Genomic DNA, 23,495 nt, shown 5'->3' with positions numbered 1-23,495 from the left:
TCCTAGAGGTATTTATACCTAATAATTTAGCTGTTGTCTAGAGCCTGTGTCAGTTTTCATGATAATCCCAGTCGGGCCATGATTCTCAAAACTCAGTGAATTATAGTACTCTGTATCCTCAGACAGATACAGAACTTAAGAAATCTCAGCAATCTTTGTAATCCCTATATCTTTAATAATCTAGCCTCAGTGCTGTACTCAGCTCAGATCTAGTTATATTCAAGTGTTTAGTTCCGACCTCAGTAGTGACCAAGTAATCCATTCAAACTCTGTATCATCATTTAGATATCGTGATTCAATAGTATTCCATTAGATATGGAACCATATAAATTTAGCTTAACTCAATCAGATCAATTGAGAAATATGATCAGTATAAGATTTAGTTCAGTTTGTGTTCAGTTGAAAATTCAATTTAGAGTCTTTCAGTTGGGAGTAAGAGCTAGCACCGAGTGAGGGAAGAGATGTCGACTCCACATTAGAGAGAGGTCGAGTTGCTAGGAGCAATCCCTGAACTCTAGAACTTTGTAGCCAGCGCAGGATTTAGGAATCCCTGTCAATAGAGGTTGTCACTGTTAGACAAGTTTTACTATTATATTGCCTTAGGTTGACTTCCTACGAGGGTCATCCGTTAGAGAGGCTTAACCAGAGAGGTCTTTACCCATGGCAGGGTATTGACACCCTTCCAGTGGGGGTAACAGGTTGGACTCCACCTATGGGAGGTCAGGGCGTGTCGGTTAAGTAACTACTTCCCATAGTTAAAGTTTTAGTATAAATCTTTAGAAATCAGGACTGTGAGGTACAGTCGTCTATCTCAATGAGGAACTCAGATAGTTCTATTAATTCATTATCATCCGTTAGATAGGCTTGGTCTCATATACGGTTATTTGTTATCAGATCCAGAGATCTCCCGATAGATAGGCTTGATCACAGTCTCAGATTCAGTTGAGTATTTTTATTATCAGATTTAGAGATCTCCCGATAGATAGGCTTGATCTCAGTCTCATATCTTATTGAGTATTCTTGTTATCAGATCCAGAGATCTTCGGATAGATAGGCTTGATCTCAGTCTTAGATTCAATTGAGTATTCTTGTTATCAGATCCAGAGATCTTCGGATAGATAGGCTTGATCTCAGTCTCAGATTCAATTGAGTATTCTTGTTATCAGATCAAGAGATCTCCCGATAGATAGGCTTGATCTCAGTCTTAGATTCAGTTGAGTATTCTTATTATCAGATCCAGAGATATCCCAATAGATAGGCTTGATCTCAGTCTCAGATCTTGTTGAGTATTCTTGTTATCAGATCTAGAAATTTCTTGATAGATAGGCTTGATCTCAGTCTCAGATCCTATTGAGTATTCTTGTTATCAGATCTAGAGATCTCCCGAAAAATAGGCTTGATTTGAGTCTCAGATTTTATTGAGTATTCTTTTTATCAAATCCAGAGATCTCCCGATAGATAGGCTTGATCTCAGTCTCAGATTTAATTAAGTATTCTTGTTATCAGATTCAGAGATCTCCCGATAGATAGGCTTGATCTCAATCTCAGATCTTGTTAAGTATTCTTGTTATCAGATCCAGAGATCTCCCGATAGATAGGTTTAATCTCAGTCTCAAATTCTGTTGAGTATTCTTATTATCAGATCCATAGATCTACCGATAGATAGGCTTGATCTCAGACTTAGATCTTGTTGAGTGTTCTTGTTATCAGATCTAGAGATCTCCCAATAAATAGGCTTGATCTCAGTCTCAGATTTAGTTGAATATTCTTATTATCAGATCCAGAGATCTCCCGATAGATAGGCTTGATCTCAGTCTCAAATTCTATTGAGTATTCTTATTGTCAGATTTGGACATGCTCATTTTCTTATCATTGATAATACATTTCAGAGTCATCCGTTAGAGAGAGGTTGATCTCTGATTCCGTCAGTCGAGAGCAGTGAGCTCAGAATTCAGTTATTTATATGAGTATATTTAGTTAATCAGTTATCAGTATCAGATGATTTAGTGATTCAGTATCTCAGTGTTAGTAGTGGGTTTAGATAACAGTAAAGCAGTATCTGAGTTTTAGTATCTAGGGTTGTGATGATTGTGATTATGGTTTATGCATTCTTGTATTTGTTCTCATTCGGTACTCTCATGATTATTCAGTTATGTAACTGTTCATGCATGAGCCCTTATATTTAGCCTTACCCTATCTGCATACTCAGTATATTTTCGTACTGACGTATTTACGCTATAGTGTTTTATTTGACACCATAGGTCTAGAGGCACGTAATCCAGAGTTCCCTTAGTAGTTCAATCCTAGTCAGCAGCAGTAGATGTAGAAGTGATTTCTCTTCATTCGAGGATGATCCTTGTGTTATTATTGCATCGGACTTTGTTTATTTTCAGTTGACGAAGTTAGTTGGGGACATGTCTCATCAACTCCACAGTTCAGACAGTTAGAGGCTTTTTAAACGGATGTATTTGTATTCAGTTTTCAGTTTTCAGTTTTGAGTATTTATATAAGTGTTGAATGTTATGGCTTGTTTCTACCTATTTTTCTACATTTATTTTTAGATATTATGCAGTGTTCATGGTACAGATATCAGGAAAGGGTTAGCTTATGATCCTTCGGGGTCATGAACACCGTGTAACAATTAGGGGGTAGTCTTGGGCCGTTACAGATTTGCTTAAATAGTAAAAACTAACAAGAATTGGATATTTGAGGTTTAATTAATCTAAGATGAACACTCGACTTTCACTCCCCTGGCTTCTAACTCTGAAGATTTATCGTGCACTACCGGACTATTCTAATACCTTGCATATAGAATCTGACAAGTTAGGTATCACCAACCATCTCTCAACATACTTTAGTGAATTTCACTTATCTTCGCTCGATCTCAGAATATCTCCTTACTAACCTTTGCCTTGGACCCCAGTTTTATCTATATCCTCTCGGTCTCAAGTTGATTAGATCAAAGTTAATTATCATAAGTAGATAATGCCGGTAAACTTATTTTGGCAATTAACCCCAAATCACTATTATGATCTCCTTATTCCAATTTCTACCTCCCCCTTGGGTTCATAGTGAATACAGGTAATATCCTAACGTTGGCTATAGCTAAGAAATCAATTAAGCTAAAGAAAACCATAATACATGCAAGAATCTTTTTCTAGAATGACTTGGCACTTCCTCTACTTTGTTAATTTGTTAGAGTTCCCACAACCCTAGCTAAGGGAATTAGCCGCTCATAGTTATGAGATCATTCATGGACTCCACAGAAAAAATTATAGAATCAATCTCATAATAATGAAAGAGAAAAAACAAAAGTATTAAATTGAATAACAAACCAATAACAATAAGTTTCAATGATCACAAGTCAATCTTGAAATCAAAAGATGTTTGTAAATAGTAATGTAAACTTAGCCCCAAAGAATCTATCTAGGCTATCTCTTCACTAAGAATGTTAAAAGTGTATGTATAGATTACATGGAAACCCTAGGAAACTAATCCAAAACAAAAGAGGAAAAGTGGAGTCAGTGGCCACCTATGGGGCCACTTATGGTCCGCAGGTGGCACCTACGAACCAAAGGTGGTCCTACGTAGGTGCTAGGCTCCCAAAAACTCTTAACACCCTCTGAAAGTTGATGTACTAGAATCTACAGGCCATAAGTAGTACCTATAGGCTCTAGGTTTCCTTAATAGGTGACAAGGTCTAACTTTTAGCCTTTAAATCTCTTTTCATCTTTCTGACACTTTTCCTGGAACATACGCCTAGTAATTAGCACCAATGGGTCATAGGTGCATAATTAGGTGGTCCAAAACTTCAATTTTCACTCTTTTTTTCATGATTAGATCGAAACCTGATATCTTACAAAAATCAATAGAAAATGCATCATATCTAATAGAAAAACCTAAATATCTTGCATATTTTTATCATTTTAAGCATCAAAAGTCCTATGAAATCATAGCATATTAGTGGGCAAGAAATATTTCTATACTATATCCTTCAAAGCATGATATGGTGCATGGATTTTTTAGATGATTAGCACTGACACATTATTTAGCATTGGAGCACTTGATAGCAGATGGGTATTCCTTGTCTCAGGTTATTGATCATTTAAGGGCCATAGAAAGAACATGTATTAAGAGTTATAAAGGTGGCGATAAGAGGACATGTCATCAGTACAGTGCCATTGGTATTTTATCTAGAAATGAGGATCCTTCTGGTAGAGGTCCATTTCACTTGCAGCCAATTAGATCTACACAGGAAGTATCTCATACTATAGGTGGATCTTAGATCAGTCATTATACTCACATCAGGAAACATTCGCATGGCGAACGATTTAGATTAGGAGGGGCAGCACCTCAAAGTATTTTGAGGTATTTTTATAGTTGAGGCAAGATTGGTTATTAGCCTATAAAGTGGCCAAATATGAGTTAATTGTTCAGACTATATCAACTTATTATTTCTCACCAGCCTAGAGTTCCTATAGTATGTTATGATTGCGTGGAGAATGGTTATTTAGTAGGGACTGCCTTTTATGTCAGTTGGTTATCCAATTTGGGCTAGCTCATGTGTTTTGCCAGGTTAGGTCTGCAGGGGTTTGCTATAAATATATAGAGATTTATCACTGGTCTAGAGAGTGTCCCCAACATTGGATTATTAGTCATTCATCATGTCCAAATCGATTTTATAGTATTGTGGCACCTTCAGATGGAGGTAGTGTGCTTAGTGCCACGGTTGGTAATTCAAATACTTAGTGCGAGTTTGAACCTGCTTAAATTTGTTCTCTCTTAATTACGTCAGACATATGACTTTAGATATTGTCTTGATGAGTGCACCTCTTATTTCTTGCCTTTACTTTTTTCTGTACATATTAGGGTTCTTATACTGATCGATGAACGTATTCCATGGTAGGTATATATCGATTGTTATATGCCTTGAAATAGAGTTTATAATTATATAACTACCCTTGTAGATAATTTATTTTAATAATGGATTTAGTGGATATGTGTTGATATTTTCCTATGGATGTAGTATTAGGGTTTGAGTCCCATTAACCTTGGCATATTGGCCTTCTTATGGCCCGATAGTAGTACTTATTATTGATGATCATTTTTGGTACCTCTTACTCCTGATAGTAATACGTATATTATTATTATTATTGTCATTGTTTCATATTAATTGATCCTTTCTTGATAGACAACTAGACCAATATTATCTAGTTAGAATTTCCTTCCTCGTGGTGCTTATTCATTGAATTGGGCAGCTAGCTTGGTTGGATGATTTCTTTCTTATAGTAATATAAGGTTGGTCAGTTTTCTCTACTTCTGGCTATGCTAGATCAATTGTGTAGTGAATTATGGCAGTAAAGGTAATTTGACCTTCTATGGTTTTGTTATGGTTCTAGAGTTGATGATTGGATTATGCAGCCCATTTACGAGGTTGACCAGTTTGAGGTTTGTTTTTCTGATTTGACTTATTCGCCCAAAAGGGATTTTGATGATTAATGTCGAGAGGTCTTGGATTTGCCTTTCAGGTTTGTTAGGTTTGCCTCATGGTGGTAGCTTTGATCTTAGTATTATTGTGGAGTTAGACACTCTGTTCTTGCTAGGATACAATTTTTGTTCCAGTGGAGTTAAGGGAGTTAGAGATAGGTTATCATTCTTATGCCCACTTATTAAGTTTGCAAATTAGGTGTTCTTTGCTGAGATAGAGTATTAGATTGACCAATTTTCATCCAAGGTTACATTTCTTTGAGTTGCTAGAGTTTTAGCTGTTACTAGTATAATTTGAAGCCTTGGTAAGTTCTTAGGTATGATTTGGTGGTTCATGCCATCTAGCAGATATGGAGTTGATTATTTGTTCTTTCAGCCTGTCGTTTATCTCTATTGTGATTTTGTTCTCCAAATACATTTTGGTTTTGGATCCGCCATGATCCAAGGATATGTTTGATTTGGACACCAAGGTTGATCTGGGTATTTGGCCTTGGATCAAACTCATTAGGTCAATTTCGGAATTAACGCCTTAGAATGGCGATTTAGAGGCTATGATAGATTTGGAGTGTGGATGCTTACCTATCTACAGGTTGGGTTTGGATAGTGAATATCGAGCAATTCAGCCTTGGTGTTGAGATTCAACTAAGAGTTGTAGAGCTTGGGTGTATCCTTTGTTTTCAGATTTGTCTTAGTTAGGGTTTTGGCTATAAGCTAGCTAAGCCTACACTTTGCCTACCTAGTCGATCTTCTTTCATTCTGATGGATTGTGATTGAAAGTTGTTTAGATGATAGCTTGTGGGAATGATATTGGATCCTTCAGTTTTGACCTCAGGTTTTAGTTATCGTTGGGATTATAGATGATCTACTCAGCACGAGTAGTATGCTTGAGTTGGATTTAGCACGTCTTATTCCTCAGTTGGTAGGATATCTTGGAGTGGATCATTTAGTGGTGAGCGTTTGTACTTCAAAATCCTGATTTTCAATTTTAATGGCCATTCGAATCTATTGTAGCAGTTGTATAGATTGCAAACATTGGTCATCTCTATTTGGATGCCCAAGTAGCGCCTTATGGGCTTATTCTCATGCTTTCCATTATGGATTTCTAGTGGATCAGCTTTAGTTCATTGAGATTAGTATGATGGGGCTGCATAGATAGGACACGAGTGACTTTCTTCTTGGTTTGGAGTGGATAGCAGGTTCAGGAAGGCCAAAGTGACTTTCTTCTTGGTTTGGAGTGGATAGCAGGTTCAGGAAGGCCAAAGAAGGTTATATTTGGATATTGGAGTTGGTTGCATGACTTATTCCTTGGATTGCATTAGGCTTGGATGAGTCTTATCTTAGTTATATTGGTACCAGTGTGTTATAGTTTGGATTTTAGTTCATTAGCTTTCCTCGATTCAGTTAAAGGACAATTGTGTAATACCTTGTGTCTTTGAAGTTCACTGTGGAACCTACAACTTGTTCATCAAGTCATAAAGACTCCATACTAGTCGTGACATGTAATCGTAGTCTTTGTGTGGGGTGGATAAGGTTTTTCTTTGATTACAACTTATGCGAAGCAAGTCGTAGTGAGACTATATGAGTCGTATGGTCCAGTACTAATCAGCTCAGTGCGAAAGCCAAATGGTTCTGGTCACATGATTATTCAACCCTGTGAGTTGTTATGATTCTATTAGCAGGAGTCATAGATATAACAATGCAGGAACCTTATGTTTATAATCAGGTTATAATTGGAGGACTCAAGTCATATTGACTGACTATGAGTCGTAGTGTACAACTCGTAACCAGATCAGTAAGTACCATTCCTGTTACTGCCAAGGTTATGAGTTAATAGGAAGACTCATAAATAAATGTCATGAGTCGTGAGGTGACACATGATGACTGACGTACAAGTTTCTATTTGTTTAGTTAAGGAGCCTTTTTCTCTTTTCTCCTTTTAAAACTCCGAACCCACGACTTAAAATATACAAGGGGCATTATTTTCTCCATTCTTAATCACTTAACAATGTTCTTTATTGTCTCTCCCTCAAGAACATCAAGACTAGGGTTTCTTTTTTAAAATCATCCCTCAAGTTCCCAAGTCTAAGTTCCCTTCAAAGAAGTCAAGTAAGTCCAGGTATGTGTGGACTGATCAAGGATAATCTTTCATCCTTGTGCCGAAAACTTGATTTAAATGTTGAATTTATATGTTTTCAATTAGGATTCATACCAAATTCTCATATTCATAAAGTTATGACATCATCATGTGAATTTAAAGTTTAAAGTACATAAGAGTTTGCCTTTATTCATGTTTTGACTTACATTATTACTATTATGATATGATTTCATTATCCTGGCTTGAAGTTTGATGAATTGTAAAAAGATTCTAACATAAGTTTTGAGCATGGTATTTTGATATGAAGTTTCTAAAACATGATGCATGAATTTAAGGATTTAAGCATAAGTTATTAAGAACAAAAAGTTCATGCTTATAAGTTCAATTTACAAGCATTGCAACTTGATAAAAGTTCAATTTTGATTTTATGATCTCACTTAGGATTTAAAATCAACAACTTCTCCCATTAGGGTATGGTTTAAGAATGATATGGATAGTTGGCTTCTAATTTAAAATCCATATGTTATTTTAAGGTGGACTTCCAAAGCACAAGCAATATATATATATATATATGGGAGTAATATTTAGCACTGAGAAGGGGACATGGATGAGCGTATCCTAAGTTTCAAAAATTATGAGCCACCGTAGGTTTAAGAGACATCGCCACAGAGTATCTTCTTTTCCCAATATGGATGAAATTTAGTGATTACTAAAGTTAAGGTTATATTTCGATGGCAAGGGTAGGACAACTCTCCCCAACGTGGGTAAGACATTGGACTCTATGATAGCTCACATGGTCTATGTTGGTTATAAGACTTTCCCATAAGAAAGAATAAAAACAAAGATTTTAGAAACTAAGTGTGATGACTCACTATGATTTACATTATGCTTTATCATTTATGTTTTATAATCCTTCAGTTTCCAAGTTTACTCATTTCCAAGGTGGGTGAGTTCTTTTACACTTAGCATGTATGATTTGAAAGTTTGTTCTATTTTGGTTTTACATGTGCATTCAGCCCCTATATACTCAATACATTCCAGAAGTAATGACCCACATATATGTCTATGTGCTACATTATCTTATAATGTAAGTTCTCATGCTTGTTTCTAGTAACAAGATTGATCACAGGCATCACCTCCTGCATCCCAACATTTGGTGAGTCCTCATAGTCTAAGGACCAAGTCTATTGGAGTTTCAAACTTTATGGATGTTGCTTAACTAATTTATTTCTTTTATGGGTCAGCTGGGGTCTGTCCTAGTGAATTTTTTAGTTATAAGATTAGAAGCTTGTCGGACAATGTTTATTTTAGTTAAAGTAATTTTATAGAGATTTCTAAGTTGTAAAATTTCAAAACGGAGATTTAAAAGTTGGTTCTTTTGGCAATTATGTATATCTCAGTACACCTTCCTATGAGTTCAGTGCCAATTAAATATCTTGGGTTAGCTTGGGATGATTCATAGTTTTAAGCATCGTGTGATATCCAAAGGGTACTCTCGGGTCATTACAAACTTGGTATCAAAGCCTAATATTTTAAAGAGTCCTAAGGATTCTGACAAGTCGTGTTACGTAGAGTCCTGAGCATGAGTGTGAATTGTGACACATCTATGAGCAAAAGGCTATGGGACGTATTAGTAATTGTCCCTTATTTCATGATCTATATCATGGTTTGAGTTTGTCTATATCTGCTCTAATTCATGATTTCACGCGACAGAGAATAGCTTCTCGTAGAGCTTACACATGCAGAAATGGGGACCATCTAGCCCCGCTACTACCTATAGACCCTCTGAATTAAAATGCTTTACATATTAAGTTTAGGGTTGCATTCTAAGTTTTAGATCTATTCATGAATGCAAATACTCTAGGACACTAGCCAACAGCAGTACCACTCTAGCAGAATGGTAACTTAGCTACTGCCAGAATTAGGGACTTTATGAGGATGAACCCACCTGAATTCTTTAGGTCAAAGGTGAATGAGGATCCTCAGTTCTTCATTGATAGGGTGAAAAAGATTATGCAAATTATGCATGTTACTGGAGAGGAAAATGTAGAGTTTGTGTCTTATCGATTGAAGGATGTTGCTTATTATTGGGTTAATATGTGGAAGGATGGTAGGGGTGAGGATCAGAGCCTATAAGTTGGAAGGCATTTTAGAGTGATTTTATGGACAGGTTCTTTCCTCGTAAGATGAGGGAGGCCAAAGTGGAGGAGTTCATGAACCTGAGGCAGGGTTCTATGTTAGTAAAGGATTACTACATTAAGTTCACTCAGTTAGCTAAGTATGCTCCTGAGTTGTTATGTGACTCCAATAAGTAAGTTTATCACTGGGGTATCTGGTTGTTATGAGTGTAGGACTGCCATTCAATCTAAGATAGATATACTGCTCGGTTGATGACTCATGCTTAATAGATTGAGGCAGAGAGGTTAAAGGAAAAAGAGAGGATAAACAAAAGAGCTGGGATTGGATAGTTTGAGTACAGTCAAAAAAGGTCTGGAAGGGGAAGTCATATCCAGTTTTAGGGTCACTCATCAGTACCTGCACCATTCTCAGGCAGTTTCTATGCACCCAGCACCAAGCAGGAGCAGTGGGGAAGAGCTTCAAATTTGAAATCTTAAGGTAGTGTGGTCGGGAGGCCTACTTATCTGACTTATGAAAAGTGTGGTAGGACCCATCTTGATGAGTGTTTGATGGGAAAAAAAAGTTGATATGGTTGTGGCAAGACAGGCCACAGGATCAAGAAATGCCTATATGCTAAGCAAAGAAGTTGATATGTCCATCCTCAGACTCATGTCGTAAATCCAGTAGCTCATCCAAGTCGTACAGCTCCTCTAAAGGGTGCATTATCCAGTACCATTGGCAGTCAGCACCAGAATTAATTTTATGCTTTACCATCCCATCAAGAGTAGGAGATTTCCCCAGATGTAGTCACGGGTATGCTTCATGCCTTTCACCTTGATGTATATGTGATGTTAGACTCAGGGTCAAACCTCTCTTATATGACCCTGCTTGTTGTTGTACATTTTGGCGTAAGCCCTAAAAATCTTCCTAAGCCCTTCCCAGTCTCTACTCCAGTGGGTGAGTCAGTTATATCTAGGTGAATCTATAGAGGGTGTCCTATTATCGTCCTCTATAAGGTCATTCTAGAAGACTTGATCGAGTTAGATATGATAGATTTCTACGTTATTATAGGCATGGATTGGATCTATTCATGTTATGCATCAATAAATTTTCCCAGCCGTATGGTAAAGTTTTAATTTTCTGATGAGTCGGTCTTTGAGTGGGAGGGCAGTTTAGTGCCTCCCAAGGGCCGTTTCATCTCTTACCATAAGGCCAAAAATTTAATATCAAAATGGTGTATCTATCATTTAGTTCGAGTCAAAAATTCTAAGTCTAAAGCCTCAACCATTTAGTCAGTCCGTGTGGTCAGTGAATTTCCAGAGGTCTTCCCCAATATTTGCCAGGGGTACCTCTAGATAGAGATATAGAGTTCGATATTGACCTGCTTCCTAGCACTCAGACCATTGAAGTAGCTTAAGCATCACTTAGATAAGGGTTAAATCAGACCTAGTATTTACCTATGGGGTGCTCCAGTCTAATTCATGTGCAAAAAAGATAGCACTTTCCAAATTTGAATAGACTATCGATAGCTAAACAAGGTTACTATCAAGAATAAGTACCCCATTCCTAGATCAATGATCTATTCAATCAGCTTCAGGGTGCCCGATGGTTTTCAAAGATCGACCTCAGTTCATGGTACCACCCATCTCTTACCTTAAGGCTAGAAATTTAATATCAAAAGGGTGTATCTACCATTTAGTTAGTGTCAAAGATTCTAAGTCTGAAGCCCCAATCATTCAATCAGTCCATTTGGTTAGTGAATTTCCAGAGGTCTTCCCTGATGATTTGCCAGGGTACCTCCAGACAGAGAAATATAGTTTGATATTGACCTTCTTTCTGACACCTAGCCTATCTTCATTTCTCCATATCATATAGCTCCAGCTAAACTCAAAGATTTCAAGAAGCAACTTAAGGATCACTTAGATAAGGCTTTCATCAGACCCAGTATTTCCTCGTGGGGTGCTCCAGTCCTATTCATTCACAAAAAAGATGAAACTCTCAGAATATGTATAGACTATTGACAGCTAAACAAGGTTACCATCAAGAACAAGTACCCTATTTTTAGGATCGATGATCAATTCGATCAGCTTCAGGGTGCTCGGTGGTTTTTCCGAATTGACCTTAGGTCGTGGTACCACTCATCTCTTACCTTAAGTCCAGAAATTTAATATCAAAAGGGCGTATCTGCCACTTAGTTCAAGTCAAAGATTCTAAAACTTAAGCCCCAACCATTCAGTCAGTCCATGCGGTCAGTAAATTTCCAGAGGTCTTCCTCGATGATTTTCTAGGGGTACCTACAGACAGAAAAATAGAGTTTGATATTGACCTTCTTCCTAACACTTAGCCCATCTCCATCCCTCCATATTATATGGCTCAAGCTAAACTCAAAGAGTTAAAGAAGTACCTTAAGGATCACTTAAATAAGGGTTTCATCAGACCCAGTATTTCTCTGTGGGGTGCTCCAGTCCTATTCGAGTGCAAAAAAGATAGCACTCTCAGAATGTGTATATACTATCGACAGCTAAACAAGGTTACCATAAAGAACAAGTATCCCATTCCTAGGATCGATAATTTATTCAATCAGCTTCAGGGTTCTTGATAGTTTTCCAAGATCGACCTCAGGTTGTGGTACCACTAGTTGAAATTCAGGGAGAATGACATTTCAAAGAAGGCTTTTAAAATGTGATATGGTCATTTTGAGTTTGTAGTTATGTAATTTGGACTAACGAATGCTCCTGCGGCCTTTATAGGTTTGATGAATAGGGTCTTCAAGTAGTATTTAGACATTTTTTTCATTGTTTTCATAGATGACATTTTAGTGTATTCTCAGAATAAGGAGGAACACGCAGACCATTTAAGGATAGTGTTGCAGACCCTCAAGGACCAGCAACTATATGCGAATTTCAATAAGTGTGAATTTTGGTTGGAGTCTATTACCTTTTTAGAGCATATCATCTCAGGAGTTGGTTTTCATGTAGAACCTCAGAAGACTAATGCAGTAAAGCACTGGCCAAAACCCATCACTCCATCCGATATTCAGAGCATTTTGGGTTTAGCAAGGTATTATAAAAGATTTGTTGAAGAATTTTCCTCCATATCCGCACCATTGACTAAGCTAATACAAAATAAGGTTCAGTTTATTTTGTTGGATAAAGGCAAAATGACCTTCTGGACCTTTGTACTATGTCGATTTTGTAAGTTGGATACTTCTACTTACATATTTGTAATTTGGACCCCTGAACCCACTAACAAGCAACATTTTAAACCCTTTTTTGGTGAGTGTAACATACTCTCCCCACGTCAACTGCCACATCAGCAGCCACGTCAGCCTCATCTGTTATGTCATCTACCACGTAATTTTAAAGAATTAAAAAATTAAAAAAGTATTACATTAAATTCCAAGTCATTTTTAAAATGCTAAATAACAAATTAAATATTAAAATTAATTTAATTAAATAAGAAAATTTTATAATTGTAGAAAAATTTGAATAATCATGTTTTTATTTTTGCTCACAAATTAAACATCAAATTCATTCCAAATAATTAAAATTCTTCTCCAACTAATTTAAATTTTTAACTATAAATCCATATATACAAACATAATAAATTTTTTATTTTAAAATTTGAATATCTTTAAAAAAATCACAAAATGTTTAATTTTTTTCAAGCAAAATTTACTAATTTTTTCGATATTCAATATCACTTACTTTCAATTCAAATTTAAATTTTAATCCCCACAAAAAAAAATCAATTTAAATTTAAATTTTTAAATAAAAAATGAAAAGAATTGAATTAAGAGAAAATTAAAATAAAAAGTAAAGGTGGTTGAAGGGGCTGGAAAAGTGTTGGGGTGGGGTGCGGGGGATGGAAGGGACTGGGGTGGGGTGGAGACGAGGCTGGGAGGGGTGTAGGGGCTGGGGATGGGGCTGGGGTGGGGTGGAGACGAGGCTAGGAGGGGTGGGGAGGGGGGGGGGGGGGGGTGGAAGGGCTGGAAGGGGCTAGGGGTAGGATGGGATGGGGCTTATAGGGTGTACAGGCTGGGGACAGGCTGGGGTGAGGATGGAGAAGGGTTATACAGGTGTTGGGGTGGGGTGGGAGGCTGGGGGTGGAGTGGGATGGGGCTAGGTGGGGATGGACAGGGGTGGGGTAGGGAGGAAAAAAATATTTTTATTTTTTTAAATTTTTAAAATTATTTTTGAATTTTTAAAAATATTTTTAAATTAAAAAAGATGGAGATAAAAAAGGACCCTTTTTAATTTTTTTTAATTTTAATATTATTTTTATTTATTTTTAAATTATTTAAATGTAAAATTGGCAAAAATTGACCCCCACTCACACCCTCGGGCGAGTGGCTACACTCTCTTTGTCTTAGTCACCATTTCAATGCCACATAGGCAAGGTCAATGGTCAAAGTGTGCAAAATATTTCTTTTTAATGGGTTCAAGGGTCAAGATGACAAACATGTAAGTAGAAGTGTTCAACTTACAAAACCGACATAGTACAAGGGTTCAGAAGGTCATTTTTCCTTGGATAATGTTAGAAGAGATTCCAAGAGTTGAAGGATAAAGTGATTTCGACACCAGTGTTAGCTCTGCCAAAAGGGTTAGATGAATTCGTGGTATATTGTGATGCTTCCAGAGATAGGTTAGGTTGTGTTTTGATACAAAATGAAAGAGTAATAGCCTATACCTCCAAACAGCTTAAAGATCACGAAAAGAACTACCCAACTCATGACTTGGAGTTAGTTGTTATAGTATTCGCTCTAAAGATTAGGAAACACTATTTATATAGTGTACATGTTGACGTTTTTACTGACCATATGATCTTCAGTGTATATTTTCACAAAAGGAGCTGAATTTTCATCAAAGAAAGTGGTTGGAGCTGTTGAAAGATTATGACATGAATGTGCTTTACCATCCAAGTGAGGAAAATATGGTGGCCAATGCATTGAGTAGGATGTCTATGGGTAGTGTGGCTTATTTGAAAGAGAAAGAACGGGAGCTGGCCAAAGAAGTGCATAGATTAGCCCCTTTAGGAGTATGTTTGCTTGACATGGATGATGGGGGGATAGTGGTTCAAAATGGTTTAGAATTATATCTGGTAGTGGAAGTAAAGAAAAAGCAACGTAATGATCCCATACTTTGCCAAATATTGAAACCAGTCCAACAGCTAAAGGTCAACCTTTTTTCCCAAAAGGAGATGATGTACTTCGATATCAAGGTAGGCTTTATATTTCTAATATGGATGGGTTAAGGGAAAGAATATTAGCTAAGTCTCACGGTTTGAAGTATTCCATTTATCCTGGCGCTACTAAGGTGTACCATGATTTGTGATAAATTTATTAGTTGAATGGTATTAAGAGGGACATAGAAGAGTTTGTAGCCACGTGTCCAAATTGGTAGCAAGTTAAGGTTGAATATCAGAGGCTGGATGGTACGTACAGGATATCAGCATCCCTACTTGGAAGTGGGGAGTAGTGAATATAGATTTCATCATAGGATTGCCTCGTACTGACGACAACATAATTTGATATAGATCATAGTCAACTGAATGACCAAGTCAGCTTATTTCCTATCTTTTAAGACTTTAGATATAGTAGAAGATTATTCCAAAATGTATATTCGTGAGTTAGTAAGGCTTCAAGGGATTCCCATGTCAATTATTTCAGATAGAGGGACGCGATTCACCTCCTAGATTTGGCAGTTTTTTCAGAAGGGCCTTGGTACAAAGGTTAAACATAGCACTATTTTTCATCTACAAATTGATGGTCAGGCTGAACGCATAATTCAAACATTGAAAGATAAGATAAGATCATGTGTTTTAGATTTTAAGGGAAGTTGGGATGATCATTTACCCTTGATCGAGTTTGCTTATAATAATATTTACCATGCTAGCATTCAGATGGCTCTATTAAAGGAACTGTATGGGTGTAGGTATAGATCACCCATAGGATGGTTTGAGGTTGGTGAAGCGGCATTGATTGGGCCATATTCTGTTATTGAAGCTATGGAAAAGTTACAGTTCATTCGTGAGAGGTTGAGGACTGATCAGAGTCATTAGAAATCATATGCATATATAAGGAGAAGGGAACTCAAATTTCAAGTGAGAGATTCAATATTCTTAATGGTGTTTCCCATGAAAGGGATAGTGAGACTTAAAAAGTAAGGAAAGTTGAGTCCCCAATTTGTTGGCCCGTATAAGGTAGTAAGGTGTACCGAAGAGGTTGCATTTGAGTTGGACCTTCCACCAGAGTTAGCAGCTGTCCACCAAGCTTTTCACTTCTCGATGCTAAGGAAATGCATTAGGGATTTATCCCTAGTAGTTCCCCTAGAGAGTAATGGGTTCAAGGATAACCTGTCCTATGAAGAAATTTTGGTCGGAATACTGGATGGGCAAGTCTGAAGACTAAGGAGTAAGGATATGGCATCAGTAAAGGTTCTTTGGACAAATCAATTGGTAGAAAAAACCATTTAGGAAGAAGAAGCAGACATAATGACCAAATACTCGCATCTCTTTTCTTCCAATTCAGTACCCATCAAAGGTAAATTATTATTTTTAGTAAATTCTTTATCTTTAGGACTGCTTAAGTATTCTCATATAATATATGTGTCCGTGAGTCATTGAATTCTTGTAAAAGTTATAAGTTTGGGGTTGTAAGTTTGGTGTGGAGATGTCAGTTTATCCCATAATCTGAATCCTAAATGGGTCTTATTCGGGGAAGAATGTTTCTAAGAGGGAGATATTGCAATACCCTATGTCTTTAAAGTTCCCTGTGGAACCTATAACTTACTCATCAAGTTGTGAAGACTCCTTACGAGTTGTGAGATGTAACCGTAGTCAAGACAGTGTGGGGTGGTTGAGGTTCTTCTTTAGTTATGACTCATGCTAAGCAAGTCATAGTGAGACTATACGAGTTATATAGTCCAATCGTAATCAGTTTAGTAGGAAAGCCAAATGGTTCTAATCATATGATGACTCAAACCTTTGAGTCAATATGTCTATATGAGTCATATAGTAGGAGTCATAGAGATAATAGTGTAGGACCCCTAAGTTTTTTATTAGGTTATGGTTGGAGGACGTGAGTCATATTGACTGACTACAAGTCATAGGGTATGACTCATAGCTAGATCGGTAAGTACCTTTCCTGTTACTGAGAAGGTTACGAATCAATGGAAATACTCATAAATAGATGTCATTAGTCATAAGGTGACTCATAACGACTAATGGTCAAGTTTTTATTTGTTTAGTTAAGGGGCCTTTTGATCTTTTCTCCTTTTAAAACACCCAACCCATGACTTAAAACATTCAAGGGGCATTATTTTACCCATTCTCAGTCACTTAACAATGATCTTTCTTTTCTCTTCCTCAAGAACATTAAGACTAGGGTTTCTTCTTCAAAATCATCTCTCAAGTTCCCAAGTCTAAGTTCCCTTCAAAAAAGTCAAGCAAGTCCAGGTAAGTGGGATTTGAGAAAGGATAATCTTTCATCCCTGTGCCCGAAAACTTAATTTAAGAGTTGAATTTATATGTTTCCAACTAGGGTTCATACCCAATTCTTATATTCATTAAGTTATGACATCATCATGTGAATTTAAAGTTTAAAGTGCATAAGAATTTGCCTTTATTCATGTTTTGACTTACATTATTACTATTATGGTATGATTTCATTGTCTTGACTTGAAGTTTGATGAATTATCAAAAGATTCTAACTTGAGTTTTGATCATGCTATTTTGATATGAAGTTTGTATGACATGATGCATGAATTTTAAGATTTAAGCGTAAGTTATTGAGAATAGGAATTTCAAGCTTATAAGTTCAATTTACAAGTATTGCAACTTGATGAAAGTTCAATTTTGATTTATAATCTCAGTTGAGATTTGAAATCCACAACTTCTACCATTTGGGTATGATTTAGGAAAGAGATGCATAGTTTATTTCTAATTACAAACTCATATGTTATTTTAAGGTGGATTTCCTAAGTATGAGATATATATATATATATATAGATAGATTATAGATTAGTATTTAGCACAAAAAGTGGTTGTGGATGAGCATATCCTAATTTCTGAAAACTACAAGCCATCGTAGGTTTAAGAGACCTCGCCACAAAGTGTCTTCTTTTCCCAATATGGATGAAGTTTAGTAATCCCTTTATTTAAGGTTCTATTTCGATGGTAAGGGTAGGACATCTCTCCCCAACATGGGTAAAACATTGGACTCCATGATTGCTCAAATGGTTTATGTCAATTATAAGAATCTCCCACAATAAAGAATAAAAGAAAAGATTTTAGAAACTAAGTGTGATGAATCACTAATATTTACATTATGCTTTATCATTTATATTTTATAATCCTTCAGTTTCCAGCTCTACTCATGTCCAAGGTGAGTCCTTTTACACTTAGCATGCATGATTTGAAAGTTTATTCAGCTTTGGTTTTACTTATGCATTCACCCCTATATACTCAGTACATTCTAGAAGTACTAACCCACATATACGTCTATGTGCTACATTATCTTATAATGTAGGTTCTAGTGCTCGTTTCCAGTAGCACGATTGATCACGGTCATCACCTCCTGCATCACGACATTTGGTAAGTCCTCATAGTCCGAGGACAAAGTCCATTGGATTTTCATACTTTATGGATGTTGCTTAAATAATTTATTTCTTTTATAGGTAAATTGGGGTCTGTCCTAGTGACTTTTTCAGTTATAAGATTAGAGGCTTGTTGGACAATGTTAATTTCTGTTAAAGAGATTTTTTAGAGATTTCTAAGTTGTAATATTTTAAAAGTTGGTTCTTTAGGTAATTTTGTACATCTTAGTCCACGTTCCTATGAGTTCAGTGCCAATCAAATATCATGGGTTAGTGTGGGACTATTTATAGTCTTAAGCATTATGTGACGCCTAGGGGATACTCTCGAGTGGTTACAAGTTGGTGGTTGGGTTGAGTTCTGGCTGTTTGAGAAGTGAAGTAAGACAGTTGGTTGAAAAATAAATACTTATGGCAAAATCCTTTAGAAGTGTTGTCTCTTCTTGTAAGTTGTCTGGAAAGTCATGCTCGAAGCATACAATCCTAGTCCCTCATGCCTTTGAAATTTCGTGATTTTTCTATCCATTGACATTTGCGAACGAAAGTCCTTTTAGTAGTGGATATTATAATGACCTTCTTGGTTATTTCCTCAATATATGTGCATTCTATGTATTTCAAGCCATTTTATAGTGACTGCATGTAACTTATGACTTACCAAAACTGTCGGTTCAATTATAAAATAGTTCATTATGGTTTTAGGCTAATTTTTCTATTTTGGAGCTTTCTCTATTTAAGATTTTGTCTTGAACCAAAACTATTAGTAGATGACCTCGGATAAGAATTCCAGCAGTGCCATTAGTTCTAGAATGTTGATTTTAGTCGAGGGAGACCCTTGGTTCAGGTCTCAAGGCTTATGAACTTGTTTTAGGCTATTGAGCGGATTATATAAAAATAGAACTATAGGTGTGGGTCCTATATTTAGGCGAAACAATCTCAGATAAAAGTTTTGATGGTTCCATTAAGTCCAAAATATCGAATTTGATATGGTAGCATAGTCTGTTTCTGCATACTGGGTTTCGAACAAATCCCAAGCACTCGATCAAAGTCTATTTTGAACTTAAAAAATTTGGTACCGGGTACCTACTAGGATTGCTTTAGCCCTTATGGGGGCCACTTTAGCGGCCAGCACTTTAGTACCTATGAGTCGCTTAAGCGGCCTTGGCCTTTGAGCTGAGGTCAGCTTCAGCGGTCAATGGCCGCTACAACGGGCACTGCTTTAGCGCCATAGGGGCCACTTTAGCGGTACCTCCTCAAGTTGCCAGACCACTTTGGCGGTTGAGATACCACTTTAGCGGCAGGCGCTTTAGCGGCAGGCGCTTTAGCGGCAGGCGCTTTAGCGGCAGGCGCTTTAGCGCCAAGGTGTCCTCTTTTGAGGCACCTGGGAGGTTTGAATCCTTTTTTCCCCACCTGATTTTCCATCATTTTCACACCAATTTGAGAGCCCAAAGAAAGAAAAAAGTGGAAAATTATCCATTGAAGTGAAGGTAAGCTAGCCTAACACTCCTTGGTCATTTCCCACTAATTTTTCCTTTAATTTCCATCCTAATTCATAGTAAATTCTTAGATTTAGGTCTTAAAATTTCTAAACTTTAATGGCTGATTTGAAACCCAATTTGCACACTGTTTATGCTCAATATTAAGCACACATTCCTTATCCTTCGAGGGACTCATGATAGATTCAATTTTGGATTCATTTTGCAGGACCCTTGGGCTCGTTCTTGACTCAAATTTTGACTTGGCCCTTAATATAGAAATATAGGTCTCAGTTTACTCCTAACGATGTGTAGATTACTCAGCATGGTGGTATTTTTGGATCATAGAGCAAAAGAAGATGATTTGTGGGCGATTCAAGGATTTGTTTGACATCAAGGTAGGATTCCATCTACTCTTCTTCATGAGATAGTGTATTATATATGTTGCATGTTAAATAGGGATATTAAGATGTGATTATGGGCGCAACACCATAACTTAACCTAAATTATGATAGGGGGATTAGAAGGGTGAATCGATACTTAAGATAAAATACTTCTTATGCTTCTAGGATCCTATTACCCTAGGTTGCTAGCATCTTTAGACCTAGTTAAGGCTAATAACCTCTTTAGGATCAATTTTACTACTTAAGTTGGTGGATTATGATGGTTTCTCGGATTATGATATGATTATGTCGGTTGTATATCATTGGGCCCAAGGCCTTGATTATGATATTAGCTGGATTTCAGGGAAGTAATTTGTCCTTATAAAGAAAGTGGTCGTAGTGATGGATATTTAGATGCTTATAATTGTATTATTTGGATACTGGTGATGGCATTTCATAGATTTGGTACATTCATGCTCACTTAATGGTACGATTCTAACTAAAAATATAGTTTCACTATTGTTTTCATAAAAAGAAATTTATTCCCACTTTTTCCTTTTAAAATGGATTATTTTATAACGGGAATTGTACTACTTTAATGAATGATTTATGAGCTTTTCATACTAAAAATGATTTTTTAGAGAGTTGATCGAGAGATAGATTCTGGTCCACGGTTTAACTACTACTATTTACTTCAGTCGAGAGATATTTCAACCCTTTCTATATTTTTATGATGATTTAGCTTCGAAATTTCCCCAGACAATGAATTTACAATTTACACTTTTTTAACCAACGTTCAAGTTTATGCATATATATATATATGGAGTAGAGCGAGGATGATTACGATAATTGGAAATCCTTAATTGAACCAGGTCGGTGTATGGTACTCCTGAACCCCCAAGGGGGCCCTTAGTTTGTGAATCATCGTGCTATAGAAGATAGGTCGTTGTAAGTCCAGTCTTTGCGAGTCGTCAAGATAGAGGAGGTGTATACACTGTTTTATTTTATAGCACGTGGATTGGTTATGGTATTATGGATTATACTTAGCATTCATCCTTGCATACACATTGCCTATCACCAGTATACCCTATATCTATCAGCCTTATAAGGGGTTTCATAGGTATAGGTGATTAGTGTTATTTTCTTGTGTTCTTTGCTGATTGGACCTTTCGGGTAATTAGGCTCAGTTTAGGCATTGTTTGATTGGGCTCGCCGATTACTATGTCATTATTATTAAGATTTGTTCGTAATAGGTTGATTGTTGATTTGGTACTAAGATTCAAGGTATGTCTCTGATTCCTTTCTCTTACAACTATTTTATTAGGTATGATTATCTCATGTTTAGACGTGTGGATTAGGTTTCTTTATTATGTTAGCTCTAGTACCTATATGATTAGGAGGCCTTAAGATGCTAGTATGACTACATTAGGTTGTATCTTTGAGTGTGTGTATGTGTGTGTGTGTGTGTATATATATAATCAGAGGCTAAAGGCAAGAGAAGCAGGCAGCTCTCCATCAACATGCCTGCTTGTCCTTCCTGCTTCATGAGTTGCTTTCTCCAGATTTTATTATATCATCTCTAATTAATTATTATAAATTATATATATATATAGTTATATATATATATATATATATATATATATATATATATATATATATATATATATATATATATATATATATAATAAGAGGCTAAAGGCAGGAGAAGCAGGCAGCTCTCCGACAACATGCCTGCTTCATGAGTTGCTTCCTCCATGATTTTATTATATCATCTCTAATTAATTATTATAAGTTATTTATGTATTATAAAATTAATTATATAATAAAAAAGGTAAAATAGATATTTATGGCATGCCTGTTTCAGCTACTTCACCCAAGTATTTTTGTATAGTAATTTTGTTATATCACTTCTAATTAGACATGCCTGCTTCATTGTTTCAATCGTGATTTTACTATGTCAATCCTAATTAATTATTATGACCATTTAAAATTTTCAAAAGTATTTTTTATAGTAATTTTGCTATATCACTTCTAATTAGTCGTTGTGAGTCATTAAGACATGTCTGCTTCGCGACTTCAATCGTAATTTTATTATTTCACCCTTAATTAATTATTATGGTCATCTAAGCATTTGAAAATTACATTAAAATGTATTATAAATTACAATAGTTAATAACTTACAATATCTAAAAAAAATAATCTGTTATATATTTTTAAAAAATATGTAAAAAATACTATAAATCACAATAATTAAAATAAATTTTAAAAAAATATTTGTTGGGCCTGTGCCTTGCACGAGCTATTAGTAACTATATATATATATATATATATATATATATATATATATGGTATCATCGTATATCCTTCCCTTACTTCATTTATTCATATTGTATATTCATTCCTTGGTCTTGTATACAAATATATATCCTTCTTCTGTTCTTCAATTGTATATCAGCGAGCAATATACGATATAGTGCTTAGGTCCCTAAGTATGGGTAAAATAGGATAGTTTATCCTTATTGCCTCCTTAGCTTTACAATGATAGTTTCCTCGACACTTGGGTGTAGTTTATATTCTTGCTTGGATGTTGTTTATATTTACTTTATCTTTGAAGCTCAGTAGATAATTGCCTATTGAGTACTACGTGTTTGGTACTCATACTAGACTTTTACAGCCTGTAGATCATAGTACGGGTTCTCATCGTTATTGTGTGCCTCGTGCGGAGAAGCTATGGATCGAAGATATAGGGCGAGCTCCTGGTGTATAGAGTATTACTATTCTCCCTCTTGTAGATTAGACTGGTCTCAATTTTGCATTTAGAGATGGTTTGTATCAGTATATTCATTTAGTACTTCATTTTGTATTCATACTATATTAGAAGCTCGTGTACTAATTCCACTAGGTATTGGACTTATATATATTAGTCTTTTACTATATTTATTCCATATTTTTCCTTCATTTATCTTGGTAGTCCAATACTAAAAGTTTCGGACTATGGGTTGCTTACCTACTGGTGGATTATAATTGGTACCATCATGACTTGAGAAATTGGGTGACATAAATGTCACTCTTGGGTCAAGAGATGAGCTAAACTCCCCATACTAGCCACTTTTGATTCAAGGCATCCACAACCACATTAGCCTTGTCAAAATGTTACAAAATAGTGATATCGTACTCCTTAAGCAACTCAAGCCAACGTCGTAGCCTCATATTAAGATCTCACTGTTTGAAGAAGTACCGAAGGATGCGATGGTCTGAGAAAATCTTATAAGGCACCCCATATAAGTAGTGTCGCCACAACTCTAATACAAACATTATTGCTGCCAACTCCAAATCATGGGTAGGGTAA

Source organism: Capsicum annuum, chromosome 6 (genome assembly GCF_002878395.1).
Source record: "Capsicum annuum cultivar UCD-10X-F1 chromosome 6, UCD10Xv1.1, whole genome shotgun sequence".
Lineage (NCBI taxonomy): Eukaryota > Viridiplantae > Streptophyta > Magnoliopsida > Solanales > Solanaceae > Capsicum > Capsicum annuum.
The sequence above is the reverse complement of the archived record's forward strand: the minus strand, read 5'-3'. Positions refer to the sequence as shown.